This window comes from Vulpes lagopus, chromosome 2 (genome assembly GCF_018345385.1).
Source record: "Vulpes lagopus strain Blue_001 chromosome 2, ASM1834538v1, whole genome shotgun sequence".
Lineage (NCBI taxonomy): Eukaryota > Metazoa > Chordata > Mammalia > Carnivora > Canidae > Vulpes > Vulpes lagopus.
In genome coordinates, this window is record NC_054825.1 from 4,051,247 (window position 1) to 4,069,963 (window position 18,717).

The 18,717-nt window shown below is 47.7% G+C and overlaps 1 long non-coding RNA gene across 1 annotated transcript; it reads right to left on the reverse strand.

Annotated features, from left to right (window-relative positions):
- Window positions 1–15,217: 15,217 nt before the first annotated feature.
- Window positions 15,218–16,837, reverse strand: LOC121480989. The gene is made up of 3 exons (XR_005985176.1): window positions 16,704–16,837; window positions 15,842–15,904; window positions 15,218–15,626 (listed from the first exon to the last, which is right to left on the reverse strand). It is a non-coding gene; the product is annotated as an uncharacterized LOC121480989 (long non-coding RNA).
- Between the last annotated feature and the right edge of the window lie 1,880 nt (window positions 16,838–18,717).

Below are 18,717 nucleotides of genomic sequence, written 5' to 3' on the forward strand. Positions count from 1 at the left end.
GAAAGAGCATCACCCTAGGCCAGCACAGGGCTCACCTGTTTACAGCTGGACAAGGAGGGGGGCATTTGCAGAATAACAATAAAAAGGAAACCCACATCATGGCAATGAACTCCAGTTAGTTCTGCAGAATTCCTTGCAGGCCACTTTTTAAAGTCTGATGTGAAATGTGAGCACATCAGGGCTGCCCAGTGCTGTCTTAGAGACAGTGGGGAGTATAATGCGGCGCTGCTTCTAGAGATTCCTGTGTTGAGGGGTCTTCATCCCCTGTCAAAACAGACACTACAAAAGGGCCCAGAAACAACCTTCTTGGTTCCTGGCAGGATACAGGAACAGACGGCTTCCTAAGAAGATCCAGCTTCTCCTGCTGTGGGCAAGGAGAGAGCACAGCTTATATACACAGTACACAGTAAGCCTACCACCAAGATACGGGTGCTCCCCAGGCAAGGAGGTGGCCCCACTCCATGCCACAGATAAAAGGACGCTTCCAACCTTGCCATGGTGCCCTGGAGTCATGCAGAGCCCCAGAGCAGCTCTGTGCTTGGAAATCCACTTGCCGCCTTGCTCCCACCACCCAGGATTATTCCACTGTTCAACCCATGAATGTTGCCAGAAGCTCACTTTAAATACTCAAGAATGAAGTCAAGAACCACCATGGGCATCAGGCTACTCAAGGTGCCAGGATTTTGATCTTTTGTGCTTGTTGTCCTGTCTGGAATGCTTATTGGTCTCCTAGCTCCCCCAGAGATGTCCCTTTCCCAGGGGGACCTTTACTGACAGCTGGACCAGGCCAAGATCCTTACACTTGCAAATCCAGACAGTATCTGGAAGTATAGTGCTCATCAGAGTTGGTGATAGATAGATAGACAGATAGATAGATAGACACAGAGTGATGGTTAGATTTATATGTCAACTTGCCTGGGCCATGGAGTGCCCAGCTATTTGGTTAAAAACTATTTTGGGTATATGTGATGAGATTAGCATCCAAGTAGGTAGATTGATTGAAGCACACCGCACCCTCCGGGGGTGGAACTCCTTCGATCTATGATGGCCTGAGTAGAAGAAAAAGGCTGAGGAAAAGACCATTTGCTCAGTGCCTGACTGTCTTCAGGCTGAAACATTGGTCTCCATCTGCCTTAGGACTGGGAGCAGGACTAGACGTTACATCAGCTCACCTGGCTCTCAGGACTTCAGACGCAAAGAGGAACTACACCATTGGCTCTGCAGCTTCCTTACTGCAGATCCTGAGCTTCTATAACCACATGAGCCAATTCCTTATAATTCGGTGTTGATAGACATAATATAAAAATTGTATGAAATGTACTTTTTTTTCCATTTGTTGGAATATGGTCTCCAAATGTGTGCTATTCCCATAATACTGTACAGGGCATGCGAAGGGCTTCTCTACGTTCCCACACAGAAAAGGGTCTCCCTGGTCACCACCTGTGTGTATCTACAAAATTTCTCTTCAGTGATAGTTTTGCATCACCTCGTGCAAAGTTTGAAAGCTTCCTCTGATCCATCCCTCCCCACCTCTCAATATTACAATTTCAGGTGTTGACAGTTTGTTTTTCTTTGCGTTGGCCCTATTTTTAGTTAACATTTTTCACAGATATATTCATGATTTCTACATCCTTGACTAACAATTTTCTCTTGAGATTGCCCATTTTACTATTGGGTTGTTCCTAGTTTTATATTTGATCTTAAAGCATCCTTTAAAAAGTGAGTAATATATATTGTAAATGATTCTTCCCAGTATTTGGCTTAAGCTTTAAATTTCTTTATTTTGGGAGACTACATCCCCTTTAAAAAATATGATCAAATGCATCAACTGTTTTCTTTATAGCTTAGAGTTTTCACATCTTCTTTAAGAAATCCTTCCCTACCTCAAAGTTGTGATGATATCTTCCAAGAGTTTCTTTTAAAAGATATGAAGCTTTGTTCTTTATAGATGAGTATTTAATTCTGCTGGATTTACTTTTGTACATATCTAAGGTGAGGATCTAATTTTATTTTAGTTTTCCATGGGAATAACCAGTTGGTACAGCTCTGTCTATATAATTATCTAGTGTCTCCCATTAATTTGTAGTGTCCTACTGTCGTATATAAAGTCCCCAGGGACATGCCATAGGGTCTCTTCCTGTGTTCTCTGCAATGACCCACTGGACCATCCTCCCCATTTCAGTTATCAAGGTCTATAAATAGTCCCAAAAGCAGGCAGAGGGAATTATCCTACATTGTTCTTCTTCAAAATTATCTTGCCATTTCTCTTTATAAATATTTATTATTTTTTAAAAATATTTATTTATTTATTTATTCATGAGAGACAGAGAGAGAGAGGCACAGAGATACAGGCAGAGGGAAAAGCAGGGTCCATGCAGGGAGCCCGACGTGGGACTCGATCCTGGATCACCAGGATCACACCCCAGGGCAAAGGCAGCACTAAACCACTGAGCCACCTGGGCTGCCCTCTTTATAAATATTTGGATCACCTTGTCAAATTCCACAGAGTATCATTTTAAAAGCTTTGTCAAAATTCTTATGGGTAGACTTGGTCCTTTTAAGAAATTTAGTTTTCCCATCTATAAGCATGAAATACTTCTATTTTTATGTCTTTCAATAAATTTTATTGTTTTCTTCATCAAGATTATTTTTACTTTTTCTACCAGTTTATCCCTTTTTCTCAAAGCTTTTTATTTTGATTTATTCTAAAACTACATGAAAAAAAATGTAGCATAATGTATATTCACATAATCTCCACCCAAACTCATGAATTATCAATAGTTACCACATATTCACTTTTAATGAACAATCAAAGTAAGTTGTAGAATCATGAAAATCACCCACATATTTGTGTCTCTTTCTTGTCAGAGAGCTTTCTTCCATATAACCACAGCACAATTCTCTTTACCAAGACATTGAACCTGATTAAATATTACCTGATATGTAATTCACATTTAAATTTCTCTATTGTCCAAAATATGTTTTATTTTCCTTCTCCTTGTGTCCAATAGAATATTACTGAGCAACATAGTAATTAACCCATTTTGAACTACAACATCGCCTTACCATTTTTCTTCTATCATTCATGGCACTAACACTATCCATTTCATAAGATATCTTTATCATTAGTTTTTATCAAAATTTTATTTTACATTTATTAAAATTGTGGTTTTCTTTCTTTTTAAGCTGTTAATATGAAAATTATTCTCTTATGTCAAAATATTTGTATAAGTACATGATAGAATAACCTGCATGATATACATCCTTTCAATACATCTAAACTAGAAAATTTGACAAAATAGACAAACCAGCTCCTTTCAGACATCAGACAATGGGCATCCCAGATCTAAGAAGCCTCAGAAAAAAGAAATAGATAATCCCCACAATCACCTTGAGATTCTATCTCAAGGCCCTTTTAGTTTGATATAAGAAGGGCAAATGCTAAATAGAGCACAGTGGTCTTGCTGCATTGAGGAAACAGATCAAAGTCCAAAGGGAACTGAAATGTGTGGGATATAGAGTCAAAGACAAAGGAGCTACACAGAGAAAGATTCTAGAACTCTGTACAGAACTCTTAGATTTTGCTCAATAAGATAGATAGATAAATTCAGAGACTGACTAAGAAACTATAAGCATAACTATGCTGAGAACTCATACATGCCTGGGAGAACTCACAAGTGCTCCAGAGATCCAGATTATAGGGTCCCCATTGAACACTCAGAGTAGAGAAGGGTCCAGATGAGTTACACTCTGGTAACAGAGAGAAACTAGATCAGACTCTAACACAAGTCCACTAAAGTTTAAAAACAAGCTTTGTAATAATCATGTTGATCCTTAAGTAACTTAATTTTCTGCAAGGAAAATAAAATCCCAACATTATTTGAAGGAAGACAACAAAACCCAGTATGCAACAACACAAAATTTAGTGTCTAACTTAACATTTTTTAAAAATATTGAAAATGGGAAGAAGCAGAAAAATATTACCCATATGCAGGAAATAATTCAGAAAATGGGAGTACAGACAATTGCATACAGACACTTTCACAAAAACTACGGTAAAAATATGCAACCTACAGATAATGAGAAAGAAAAGAATACCAACAAAACTTTTAGAGATAAAAATGCACTATCTGAATTGAAATATTCACTGACTGGATTACGAGCAGATGAGATCAAAAGCAAAGATCAGAAACATTGAAGACAACAATAAAGATACTACCCAATCTAGGCAAGGAGATAACAAATGACTGGGGGAAAAAAACAGCTACAATCATATGTGATTTAATACCAACTGGTCTAACACACTTACAATTGGAGATCCAAAAGGTGAAGACAAAGGGAGATAGAAAACAGTAGACAAAATAGTAGCTGAAAAAAAATACCAAATCTGATGTAAAAAATATAAATCCAGGGGCCCAAGGAGGTCAAGAAACACAAAGCAGAGTAAACATAAAAACACCAGAGGACATCATATGAACACTAGTGATATAATGATGTCCATAAGTACTGTTAGAGATATAAAGCATATTACATACAAAGGAACAAAGAAATCATGACCTCAAAAAAAAAAAAAAAAGAAATCATGACCTCCAGGGTCCATATGTAACCCAGAAGACAATGGAATAACATCATTACAACAGGAAATCGAGAAATACACAAATGGTAAAGGGAATTTTCAGAAGTAAAGATGAAATCAAGATTTCCCCAGCAAACTAAATCTGCGAGGGGAACCAATAGTCCTGCACTAAAATAATGAAGAAGGAAGTTCTTTAGGTGGAAAGATCACTATACCAGGTGGAAATATGAATCTACACATCAAAGGTGGAAATATGTGGGTAAATATCAAAGTTTTTCTCACTTCTGCAAAGACCAGCACTAAAATCCACTGTAACACAACTAGATGTGAGCATTGATTAATAAATGAGTAACTCTGAAAACAAAGTCTCTATTTCAAATTAAGGATTTAAATGAAAAGTAAAGGGAACAAAATTTGTTTAAATTCCTAGGACAAAGTCAAGTCGTCATGATTTTTTTCTTGTTGGACTTGGTGTGTTGATTTTGAATATTTGGTATAATTTGCCCATAAAATCATCCAAGCAGATATGTTGTATATTTCTTTTAAACAAACATTTCAAATTATTTAATATCCTTGGGTCTATTAACATATCTTGTTTAATTCAGTGTTGCCATCATGTATCTAGGGGATTGATTCTTTTATGTAGGTTTTCAAATGTATTGTCATGGAGTTTCTTAATAACATCTCCCTTTCATCTCCCTGACATTGTTAATTTGTTATTCATCTTTCTTTCAATCATCAGAATTTTCTCTGTTAGTCTCTTGGTTTTTACTGAGCATCTCTATTTTTTTTCTGTTTTCATAGTTTCATTTCCTTACTTTATTGTTTCTTATATTTTCTTTGGGTTTCTTTGGTTATTCTTTTACTTTTATAAACAGCTTTATTGAAATATGACTGACACATATAAAACTGTACATTTTTAGAATTTACTTTTTGATAAATGTTGACATATGCATACACCTGTGGAATTATCACCACAATCAATAATGAAAACAGAGTTACGGTCATGAATTTCCTTCTAATTGTAGCCTTACATGCATCCCACAGGCTTTAATATGTAGATTTTTTTCATTCTTGCTTTGTCCAAAGTAATTCCCAATTCCCATCGTCAGTTTTTCCTTTGGCACATTGGCAATTTAAAAGTCTATTGTTGGGACTCCTGGATGGCTCAGTGGTTAAGCATCTGTCTTTGGCTCAGGGCATGATCCCAGAGTCCCAGGATCGAGTCTCACATCGGGGTCCCCACATGGAGCCTGCTTCTCCCTCCTCCTCTATCGCTGTCTCTGTCTCTGTATCTTTCATAAATAAATAAATAAATAAATAAATAAATCTTTTTTAAAAAATAAATGAACAAAATGGAAGTGTATTGCTTACTTTGCCAACCCTTGGTGTTTTCTCCTATCAGAGAGAAATAGAGGCTGCACATTGAGTCTCCTGGGACCCCAGCCTGTTCACTGCGGATCCTGGGACTTTTCTCAGCTTCTCTAATTGTGTGAGTTGACCTCTAACAATAAATCTCTTTACACACACACATACTCCTCTCGCATATGGCTGGTCACTCTGATCTTATAGGATTCATCTCACATGTCACCTCCACAGCAAAGCCCTCACTACCTACTCTAAGTCGATCTTCTCAACCAGTTATTCTATTTATTTCTTTCAAGACATGTATCATGAGTTGTATTTGTTTCTTTGCTTACCTATCATTATCCCCCTTCCCCCTACAGCACCAGTCACATTAGGATGGGGACCACCTTCTCTTACCCATTGCCAGTCCCCATTATCTATGTCAATGCCCTTGCACGCTAGTCTCCATCCAAGTACCAGTAGAGTGTCACAGAGGCTCTTTACTTTCCCTGGCATCCACACTGCCCTCTTTCTTTTAGAATTGCTAACCTCCTGCATTTTGACCGGGGATATGGCAACCCAGCTGCTAACTGCATTCCCCTGCTAGACTGGCATCTAGATATGGTGACATGGCTATGCGTTGGCTGTTGAGAAGCAAACAGATGTGATGTGCAGCTCCCTGATGACAATTTTATAAGCAAATTGCTTGCTCCCCAAGTGCTCTTCTATTCCTTTCCAAGACCTGGTAGTGGATATGGTGGTGGTGATCTGGGTTAAGCCTTCAGCTGGGGCCACACTTTAGACTGAAGTAAAAAGGCAGAAACACCTGGGTCTCTGCACAACTCATGGAGCAGTACAGGCAGCCTACATTGAGGCCTCTGACCATTTGTACTGTTCTGTGAGAAAGGAATACTGTGCCGCTTATCTGAACCAGTCAAACCCCTTATTACAGCCTAATATCCTACTTGAGCATTGAATGGGGGACAAAGGAAGGTGAGAGTGTGTCACTGTCCCTTCTTCCAGCTACAGAGTAGTAGTTCCCAAGCAGGGTCATTTGGCAATGGCTACACACGTTTGGTTGTCATAATTTGGGAGTTGGAGGTTTCCATTGGCATAACGTGTAGGGGCCAGCGTTGTGACTAAACTACAATACACATGACAATGAAGAACTACCCAGCCCCAGATGTCAACAGTGCCCACTGTTGTCTCACACTTACTTCTAGAAAGAGTGGTGTTCTATTTCTGCTTTCATCATGAGCCCCTCATTCATTAGTCAACATCATTATTTCTAGTGGCGTCCTTGAAGGAGATTGAACTTTTCACCAAATACCCAAACTCAGTTCCAGGACCTAGCCCACAGTATGTGCCTAAGGATTGTTAGTCCCTCATACATTTACACATGTGTGGATCTCAGCCACAATCACCCTTCTCTGCCCATCTATATCCGGCCAACTCCTTGCCTTTCTACAGGAGCCTGCCCCAATCCCACTCCTAGCCCTATTGCAGGTTATTAGGGGCCAATCTTCCATGCTTCCAAAGCATTCTGTGCATTCCACGATCATAGTCCTCATCATGTAGTGTTAGGCTTGTGTATTTGTGCATCAAGTAAGATACAGACCAAGACTTATCTCATTGTCCTGTCAAATCAATGGAGACATGAATATGTATGATTTTAAAAGAACATATCAAGAAAGAAACTACACGTTCTGTTTATTTTGCTGGTGGATATTTGTGGATTAATTTCTAGGTCATGGTGGGGCAAGCGGCTACATAACAGCTCTTTTCTGGCAGGTAAGGCTGGTCCGTGAGTGCCAATTTTAAAGATCGCCTGTCATGGGTAGGGAGGAAGTGGAGGAGACCTGATCAGGAAGCTGGAGGTTATAGGGCACCTAGATACACCAGTGCAGTATCACATATCTTTGCGGCCTCCCTTGAAAACTCAGGAGGTCAGCATGCCTCTAATAACTAAAACCAACTCCCGTCATAAACAGACATGTCCCCGTCCCTTTAAACAGACACAGTACAGCTCTTAGGAACGCCTTTCCCTTAAACACTGAGAATCATTACAATAAGTCAAGGACATCTCCTTTCCAAACAAATACGCAAGACTAAAAACAAGAGGCCCCGTTAGGTGGAGGAGCTAGTGTCTTTCTTGTTGAGGAGCCACAGCACTGGCGTATAACACAATATAATTGGTTCTTTTGAAGTTTTTAATCACTTTCCTTGTAATCGAGAGTGATGCTGACAAGCAGGCTATCAGAACCCAGCTCCACACATCGGTGACACGGGGGACCTTCGCCAGTGCAGGCTGGCATCGGTAATTGTTTTAGAACTAAAACACCCGACATACTGGGGGCTCATTACAAAGATTCCTCTGGAATGGATGAGGAGGTCAGAATCTCCCATCCCCACAAATCATTTGTCGGTGAGCGTGTTATCAAAATATGAGGCGGCCCCTTCAAATATATTTTAAACACTGTTAATGTATTTCCACATGTCACCATCTGACAGCTCCACCATCCTCAACTTCGCCACCAGGGAAATTTACATGCATTTGAATTCACTGGGCCAAGCACGGTCTCCCCACACTGACAGCCCATTTAGCTCCGTGATAAGTTAATCTGTGCGGCGTTTGATAGATTTCTGTCTCTTACCCAAAACAGAGTTTGCAAAAAGGATTCAAGAACAAAATTTGCAAAACATTAGCGCTCCAGCTTCATCACCACGGAAGTCGGAACACTTAGAATGTACAGCCGGGCCCCAGCTGTGGGTGACCTCGCCTGCCTGCCCTGTGCCAGCACTCCAGGCGCCTTCCCCCTTGTGTTATACAATCTTCACATATTTATTCAATGGGTCAACAACAGAATTGATCAGCCAATGTGTCCCAATGCAGTAAAAATTTTATTTATTTATTTATTCATGAGACAGAGAGACAGAGAGAGAGAGAGAGAGGGGCAGAGACACAGGCAGAGGGAGAAGCAGGCTTCATGCAGGGAGCCCGGCGTGGGACTCGATCTGGAGACTCCAGGATCGTGCCCTGGGCTGAAGACAGGCGCTAAACCGCTGAGCCACCCAGGGACCCCAAATGCAGTAAAATTTTAAAGCATTACATTTTCTGCCTGTTTACTTTAAGCCAATGAGCTCCATGATATCACTGCCCCCCACCCCCACCCGCCCACCTCCACCACCATGTTGGCTTATCATCGTATCATGTTTTCTGGGGCTGCAGTAACAATTGATCACAATGTGGGTGGCCTGAAACAGTAAGTTTATTCTCTCAGAGTTCTAGCCCAGAAGTCCAAAAGCCATGTGTCAGCAATGTTAGTTCCTTTGGGGGGTTCAAAGGGACAAAACGTCCCACACCTCTCTCCTAGCTTCTAGGGATGGCTGGCAACCTCAAGCAACCTCTTGGCTGTGGCAGCAACACCCCAACCTCTGCCTGTCCTCATGTGGCAACCCTCTTAATCAACTTCCCCTCCTCCCTTTCTCCATTGGCAAACACACTGACAATTCTTGAATGTGATGAGGAACCAGAGGCCCCCAAAGGCCCAGTGCATCCTTCTCTATGCTCTAGGCAATGTGCCCAGGTAGCTTCAGTATGGTACAGCCAGTAGGCTGGGGGTATAGACCAAAAGGGTGGTGGCACACGGTCAGTGCAAAGCCTATCAGGGGTCTGGGGTCCAAGCTCTCCTGCAGAGGAGCCATGAACTCCTGAGCAAATCCACAAAACTTCAGCTGACCCTTGAACGTCAAAAAACAAGCCACCCAAATCTAGACCTGGGAGATTGGTAGCAGGGGGGGGGTGCTCCGTGGGAGAGAAGAGGGTGTGAAGTGATCCCACTGATGAGTGTGAAAGATGACAGGGGAGGGGGCAGGTGGGTTGACCGCCTGGCTGATGTCATTTGGACTTTCAGTGGAGACCAGTCGCCATGATTGCGTGATTGTAGGTTTTGGCCGGTGGGTGACATCCATCTTGGCAGCTGCAGCAGAGGGTGAGAGGCCAGCAGGGTTGAACCAGGCCTGGAGCTTCCCCGGCAGGGGGATGGAGAGAAAGGAGGCGAGGATATTGGCCATGGACATGAGTCACTTGAGTTGTCATCAAATGATCCACTTGAGACCATGCCTCCAGGAGAGCAGAGAGAAAAGGAAGGAGGTACACACATACGGGGGATTTCAGCCATTCTTCCTTCAGGGTTGGGGGGTTTACCTCTCCCAGCCCCACGCCAGGCCGACCTCCTCTCAGACAAGGCTCTGGCCTTGGGCACCCACCCACACTGCCATCATCCCTCTGCCTGGAGCAGTTGGCCTCCCTTCCTGCCAGGCCTCACATGCCACCATTGCCGGGAAGCATTTTCTGAAAGCCTAAGTCAAGCATCCTTTTTGAGGAGCCCCTGGTGGGATGTGCTGCGGCCCTGCCCCCAACCCCCATTCTGTAACCTTCATGCACATCCCTGGTGAGCTTGAAGCACCCCAAGAGTAGCATCCACGCCTCAGGTCTTGCTCACTGCTGGGCTTTCAGGTTTAGCATGGTCCCCGACGCACAGGAGGTGCTCGATAAATGCCTATCGGATTGAAAACATACTCCGTCTTCGTAGAGCCTGACGCCCTTAGGATGATGTAAACACAAGATTGTTAAATGTTTGAAGGCCCAAGACGAGCCAAGGGCGCTCTGACGGCGTCATACCTTCTGGAGGCCCATGCAACCTCCTCTTGCATCCAAGTAGCCAAACCCAACCTCGTTAAGGGCTGTGTTTATTTATTCAGGAAGCTGTGCCCTCGTAGAGCAGCTGCACGGAGCTGACGGGCACCCAGGAAGAAACGCTGACAGCCAATTAGAGGAGGAGGGTGGCCCCCAGACACCCATGACAGCCTCTTCTGGATGCCTGGTGCCCGATCCAGATGTGCAAAGTTGGACCGCAGCCCAAGAAATGAGGGCACAAGAAGAAGCCTCCAGACCTCGGGCATCATCCTTCGGAATCGAAATAAGGTTTGCAGATTTAAAAGAGCAGACACAACAAAAATATAGGCTAGCCAGTTCAATTTGCGTCTTTTAGCTAAACTACGGGCGATTTTTAATCTGGGTCTATACGTCCCCCATGCAATGTCTGGGACATGTTTATACTAAAAACTACTCATTTATCTCAAGTCCAAAAGTACCTCAGCATCCCATGTTTCACCTGGTGACGGCACCACAGACTGCTCCACCCTCATCCGTACCATGCCCTCGTCCCGCCACAGGGGTCCCGTGAGGTCGGAGGTCACTCAGGCCGGCCCCAGGTCCCCAGCCCGCGAGGAGCACTGGCCCTGGGCACAAAAGGTCTCGTGGCTGCTGGAGTCATCCCACAGCCACGCGGGCAGCATCCAGGGCGGCCACAGAAGCACCGCTGGTGTCAGATAGGAACCAACTAGAAAGAATGTAGGTACCGATCCAGGATGCCGCCAGCTGGGATTGCCAAGATCGTATTTCTGAATCAGGACAGCCTCAAGAACAATTATCCGCACGGATCTGCGTGTTACAGTCGGCGCCAGGGTCGGCCCTGGGAGGCGTTGAGCCCTCTCTCAGGGGCTGCCCGGGGAGGGTGCCATTCACGGACCAGGCTGCCCGCGTGCCCGTGTGGAAGGAACAGTGTTCCTAGCTGCCCGCCACCAACCCAGCCACCTGCGGGGCCCCATGAGGGGTGAAGCAAGGACATCTAAGGGAGTGGGCACCTGCCAAGTGGGGGTTAACGCTGACGCTTTAAATGGGATGATGCGAAAAAAAAAAATGGAATGATGCGGATCCCCTGGGACAGATTTGATTGGCAGAAAGAAGCCAGAGATCTCTGGTTAAGTGGTGAACAAGCTTGGCATCTAATGTTTGTAAAGACTGCAACGTGCTTTTATTATTTTATTTTTATTTATTTATGATAGTCACACACACACAGAGAGAGAGAGAGAGAGAGAGAGAGAGGCAGAGACATAGGCAAAGGGAGAAGCAGGCTCCATGCACGGGGAGCCCGACGTGGGATTCGATCCCGGGTCTCCAGGATGGCGCCCTGGGCCAAAGGCAGGCGCTAAACCTCTGTGCCACCCAGGGATCCCTGCAACGTGCTTTTAAACAGTGAGGTCCAGTCCATAGGCCAGACGTGGCCACAGGCCCGTGTCCTCTGGGCCGGCAATTCCCTTGACTGGAAGCTTCTTGTGGGGCAGGCCCTGGCTCCCCAGCTCCCTTCAGATGAGGGAGCAGCCCCACGAGCTCAGCTGGCAGCAGCCCCACGAGCTCCGTCCTCTCCACGCGTTTCCCTTCTCGCTCTCACCTCCGTTCTCCGGATGCCGGGAGCCGAGAGGCGGCTCTGATGTGACAAATCGCCTCCAAGCCCTCCGTCAGTACTGGAATAGATCCGGGGTGCGTGGCACCGGGGAGGACAAATGCAGGCTGGCTGCGGATCTGTCAGCACAGACCTCCAAATCACAGCCTCGCCGGCTCACGCCGTGCACACCTGCGGCTTGTTGACGGTGTGGAAATGAGAAATTCGGAGGCAATTGAACACCCCGTGAATTCACACAACCGACCCACACAAAGGTATTTAGCACAGGTGTTTCTGTAATTGTGATGCATTAGGACACTTCCCCGTGTTCAGTGGCCCTCGACACTCACACCTCCACCTGCTGCGGGAGGCTGGCGGGCAGGTTTGGGCCTACGTGGTGCCGAGACGAGATGCGGCTTTGCCAGCGGAGCCCGGGCGCCCCCCGTGTGTGCTCTCGCTCGTATCTCCCCTTTGGGGATCCTTGTCAGCCAAAGAGCACTTAAATGTCTGCTCAGCCCTCTCCTGGCCTCGCTCCCTTGCAGCTTACAGAGGGGCTGCGCGCGCCTTGCTGCAAATGCCCTGGAAGCAACAGCAGCAGACAAGGGAGGCGGGAGAAAAATGATCAAGCTCACACGTGGAGCGTGATAAACTGGGGAGGCTTAAAAGGAGGTCAGTCAAGTGAGCTGTCAACTGGCAACGAGGGCCCCGAGGTGGGGAGTTCAAAGTCACGCAGCAGCCTGAGCCGAGGGCCGGGGCACCTGGGACCCGGAGCCCCGACATAAATGAATGGGGCCGGAGGTGTGGGCAGCCCGGATTGCAGCGGGGGAGGCGGTGGCCAGGCACCGGTGGGAAGGCTCCTTCCTGGCAGGGCGAACGTCCCCGCCGTCTCCCCGCCCAGCCGGCGCGGGGCCCCAGGCCGCCTGCCCCACCGGGTGGCCGATCGGGGGCAGGGGGGCGCCCGGTGCAGGCGGTGGGGGGCCGGGGCCTAGCGGCGCCTCAGAGTCTGTCCATTATTTCTCAGTCTCACTCGGGGGAGGGAAGCGTCGGTGGCTCAGCGCTTAGAGTCGCCCTTGGCATCCGCACCCTCCCCACCCGTGTCAGCAAAGACGGAGGGCGCAGGCAGGCACCGAACACGGGCCCCCGGCCGGCCACCCCGGCCACCCTGGCTGCCACAGCCACCCTGGCCACCCCAGTCACCAGAGCCATCAAGCCCACCCCAGCCACCACGCCACGAGCAGCGGGGACCAGGCCCGGGCACCACAGAGTGCAGCCGGAGTCCACGTCCAGGGTGCGCCCGGTGCTTTCGCCTGGGGGGAGCCCCTGCCGTCCGGGGAGCCATTCAGCACCTCTTCATTCCGTACATGGTTTTCAACGTTATTTCCCTATTGCCACACGGTGAATCGTGTCCTTCCAAGAGCTGAAAGGGGACGGTCTCCCAGCGACGGGAGCCTGGGTGACCAGGAGCCACCTTCCCGGGCAAGTGTGGCGCCCAGAGGGAAACCAAGGCCGGGGATGCTCTGCTGAGGCGCGAGCTGGGCTCCCCCGGCCCCCGTGTCCCCTGCCAGCCATCCCCACCACTCCCCGCACTGAAGACAAGCAGGCCCCTGTGGCACACACACTCTCACCCACGTGCACACAGTCACACACAACACTCACACAGGCATTCGCATTCACACCTGCACACATACTCACATACATGCACACACTCAATCACACACATAATGCTCTGACACACATTCACACATACACACTCACACATTTACACTCACATTCATGTACACACACAGACACATGCATGTACACTGTCATGCATTCGCACATATATACATTCACACAGTCGCATGTGTACACTTGCACACTCACATATGCGCACACATTTACACACACAACACTCACAATCATGTACACAATCATACATACACACGCACACTCTCACATTCACAGTCGCATACGCACACAGCTGCACACTCACACATACACATTCACACAGTCGTGCGTGCACACACATTTACATACTCACACACGCACAGGCTCACACGCACTCTCACACACGCACACACACTCACACTCATGGGCACACGCATCTTTGCTCCCCACAGGCGGGGACCCCCACTGCAAACCTGGAAAGAGACAACTGAGCAGAGAAGCCCCCAAAAGCCATTATTATCATTTATCCCCTTTTCACTTCTAACTCACTTTATACGGACTTTCTGCTCTGACTTTAGATTTGCACCGATGCGTGCATGTTATTGGTCGTGCCCTTATTTTGAAAGCACTAGTGCTTGGTTGTATTTCTCATTTCTATAATTTCTGTGCATTTTTTTTTTTCCTCTGCCTACTAAGGAATGAAGCCTCTGAAAGCTTCCGCTCTTTGAAGTTCATTTAGATTTTCTTCGGGGCTTTGTTTAGTGTCCATTTGCTTTTGTATTTGGATCAAAGGGTAATCTTTTAATTGGAAGATTTTATCATTTTTATTTATATCTTCCCTTGTTACAGAAAATTTTTCACAGAGATGAGTAATTCCTGCTTGGCAAGAGTCCTACATATGCCTGTTTGCTTTTTTTTTTTTAATTTATACTAACAACTTTCCCCCTGCCCTCATTTTATTTGTGTTTCTTGAATTAATGTCTCTCCTTATAATTATTATGGGGTTTTTAAAATTATTATCCAACCATCTTCACTGTTCTTTTCAGTAGATTTTAAGATGCCTTGATGCTATATTATTTGACCCTATACAAAAAGTTTAATTAATGTCATGTATTCATTAGTCTTAATATTTTTATCAAAATCAATTGACCTTTTATCTAATTTTGTAAATTAGGTATGCCTTATCTGTTTTCCTTCTGTTTTTAATCCTTCCTTTTTGTGTCGATGGATGTCTAGTAAGCAACATGTTGTACAGTTTTAGTTTTTCATCAACCAGAGACTTGAATTCTTTGGTAGGTGAACTTAAAACCCCGTGAACATAGTCTGTTGCCATTATCGTTTAGAGAAGCTTCATCCCTGATGGGTTTTGACGCACTCGGACTATGATCTGCCTGGATCTAACACTTAGAACTTATTTGGAAGACAACATTCCATCCTTAACACTACTGTGATCTTAAGATCTCCTACATACATATTCAAACCACTTAAAAGCTACAGGATTTATTAGCATCACATCACCCTGTCCTTTTGTCTTCTCTGATGGAGGACGACGGACAGGTGGTGTTCTCCACCTTCGTCACCTGCATCCACTCTTCTTGCAAGACAACAAAAGTCCTCGTCTGAGCCGTGAAATTCTAGCAGAGGAAGACAGGTGCAGAGGAGCTGGACGGATGGCAGTGAGCACCATGGAGAAAAGCAGAGCAGGAGCGAGGGCTGTGTTCGGCTGTAGCTGGGGAAGCTGGTGGGTCAAGCCCTCATTTGAACCAAGACTGGAATAAAGAAAGGGAATAAGCCACACAGATAGCTGGTGTGGAGACTGTCAGGCGGAAGGGGCAGCCAGGGCAAAGGCCCTGGGGCATGTGCGGCTTGTTAAGGATCAACAAGGAAATGAGTAGGGCTGGAGCTGAGAGAAGGCAGCTGGCCAAGCCAGTGAGCTCGCTCTCTTCCAGAGAAGAGCTGGAATAGAAGAGGGAAGTCTTCTTACCAGGCAGAAGTCTGTGACCGCAGTCCTGGTGGCAGCAGCAGACGGTGAAGTGTGGTCAGAGCCCTGCCAGCGATCGGTTGATGCATTGGATGAGCGGGGAGAGAAGAAAGGAAGCAGACGTCACTGAGGGCTCTTCCACTGTTCTGGGTATTGCCCGTAGGTCACGCACCTGGGTAACCCCACCAGCCCCCGTGGCCCCACCTGCTCCGGCTCTACCCACAGCTGCCTGGCTCCCGCCAATAGGTTTATGCGTCTCTTAAATCGGTAGTTTCAGCGGTCGGCAAAGGTGTGTCCCTGCAATTATATTTTTATTCAAGATTTCTTTATTTCAGGTGCATAATAAAAGCCTTCCTGTGATCTCCCAAGAAAAAGGCACGTTCTGGAAAGGCAAGCTCTGGAAAAAGGCAGGGTCCTATAGGGTTTTTCTGTTGTTCCCGCGAGAGAATGAGAGTGGGGTTTACGTCACGGACCGCACTGTGTCCCCAGAGCTCCTGTGTTGAAGCCCTAACTCCGAGCACCTCAATATGGTTCTGTATTTGGACACAGTGGGCCCTGATCCGGTGGCCTCTTGAGGAGAGGAAGTGTGGACACTCAGATGACAAGAAAGCGAGTGCACAGAGGAAAGACCCTCGGCAAGCCAAGGAGAGGGGCCACGGGAGAAACCAAGCCCGGGGACGCCTTGATCGTGGCCTCCCAGCCCCCGGGACTGCCACAGAGCAAGCTTCCATCGTTATGCCGCCCTAGGTCGAGGTCTACTGCCACGGCCTAGCCAACCTCTCCAGCTAACATCCTTCCTCAAGGACGACCAAACCTTTGTTCCACTCTCCTCCTGCTTTGTTGCAGCTGGAGAGCTTGAAGCTACCTTGATTTTCACTTCCTCTGAACGGAGTTCCATTTTTCTTTTGAAGAGCTTAGAGAAATCCTTTTTTTGTTCCTGGCAATTTAAGAATGTTACCATAACGGACTATAATCCGACCTGTGGCTCGCAAGTCCTTGTCCCCCCACGCAGGGCTCTCTGCAAAGTGTCACTGAAGTCCGGGGAATCAAACACGGCTCCTCTTTCAAGAAGCTGGGGGCCTGCCAGGGGTCAGCCAGGGAAACATCGTGAGGCTTGACCACCGCCGTAGAGGAGGAAGGGCCAGGCACGCGGGTGGTGCAGGGAGGGAGCTGGCTGGGGACCCAACTTACGGAAGCAAGACTGTAGGGAGACTCGCCGAGAAGGGCTCTTGATCTTTGGACATACAAGTGGGGGTCACCTGGAGTATGTGAGAGGCTGCCGTGAGCCTGGAGAGGGCTTCCAAGAGTGGGGACCTTTGCAAAAGCTCAGGGGTTCAAAACCGAAGCAAACAAGATTTGGTGTAGCCCGGATCCCCGAGCACCGGGGCGCGGGCCTGGCTAGGAGGCGGGGTCACATTGGACGTGGGGTCGGATGGTGATCAAATTTGCATTTGCGCCACAGCGACCAGCCCATGGGACAATCCAACAACTGCGGAGTCAGAAATGAGGCAGTGAGGACGTTTTTTTGGCAGACCTGCCGCCAAACTCAGGCGGCTTAAACAAGCCAAGAAGTGTGTTCATCCCAGTAGCGACAGGTCAGGAGCGGGCAGCTGTTCCCAGACTCCTCTCCTCCACCCCCACCCCGGCCACCCCCTGGGCACCCACCCTTCCCTTGGCGGTGGGCTTCGTGCTTAGGCTACAAGCTTGGGCCTGGCATCCGGGCACAATGGGCCACTCGAGAGAAAATGCTCCTCGAGCCTCCTGGGCAGGAGCCTGGGGTGCACGGGGGGACTCCTTGGCCGGCGCCCACTCCTGAGCATGACCTCGGCTGGCAAGTGGAGCCTGCAGACGGCCTGGGGCCACCAGGTGGCCCGTTCTGGGGCAGCCGAGGACCCGGAGGAGGGCAGACACCCCTGCGGGACGGCGCTGTCAGGAGTAGGAAGGCGGGGGGCTCGGAAGCGCCGGGCAGGAGGTGGGGCGGCTCCGGCGGGGGAGGGAGCGTCCTGCGTGGAACAGAAGGGCCCAGACCGCCAGACCCCGAATCGGGGATCCCAGCAGGAACCCCGAGCCCTGGTGGTACTTTCTGCTCGACCTCCCTGGATCATCACTCTCCCTGTTCCAATCCTGGATTTCATTTCTTTTATTCGGAGCTCCCCGGTGTTGATTTTCTCTCGCTGAGTTTATTTCCCTAAACCCTAACGGGTCCTCCTGATGACGGGTTCTCCTCCGTGGGCTCGCCAAGGGCCCGAGAGCTCCACGCCTGGGTCTCGTCGCTCACGTGTCAGCCTCTGTTAATGCGGCGCCCACTCCAGGGGCAGCGCCCCAGCTTCAAGTTTTTAGAATGACCCGGGTTCCGACCCCGCGCCGCCGCGCCCCAGCTTTGTGACACTGGCGGTTTACATCATCTCTCTAAACCCCGGTGTTCTCGTCTATAAGGTCACGGCAATGATGACATTTGCCTGGCGGGGTTGCGGTAAGCATCACATGAGGTGCCTGGCAAACAGGAGCCGCCCCACGAAAGCTGGCCGCTCCCGTATCTAGTCAGTGACAGTCTCATTGTCATCACGGTCACGAGTCTATTTTGGGGATGTCTGCGGTTTTCCAGCATCCCTCCAAACCCCCGTGTTCCCAGGAAAGTTCGGACTTCACTGGCAAAATTCAGCGTCCTCTGGTTTTGCGTCAGAGCCACGACACCCTCTCCTACCTTCCCGCGAGTGGCTCAAAGCCCTTTGCCGAAATCCTCTTCCGTGGCTCGTGGGAGGTCAATCCAGAGTGAGATTAGCCTTTGTGGTTTTTCTGGGTTGTCTGTTTGTTTGGGTTTTTTTCCCTCTTTCTTTGAAACAAAGGAAGTTTTGAAACGGGATCAACTGTTCTTTCCA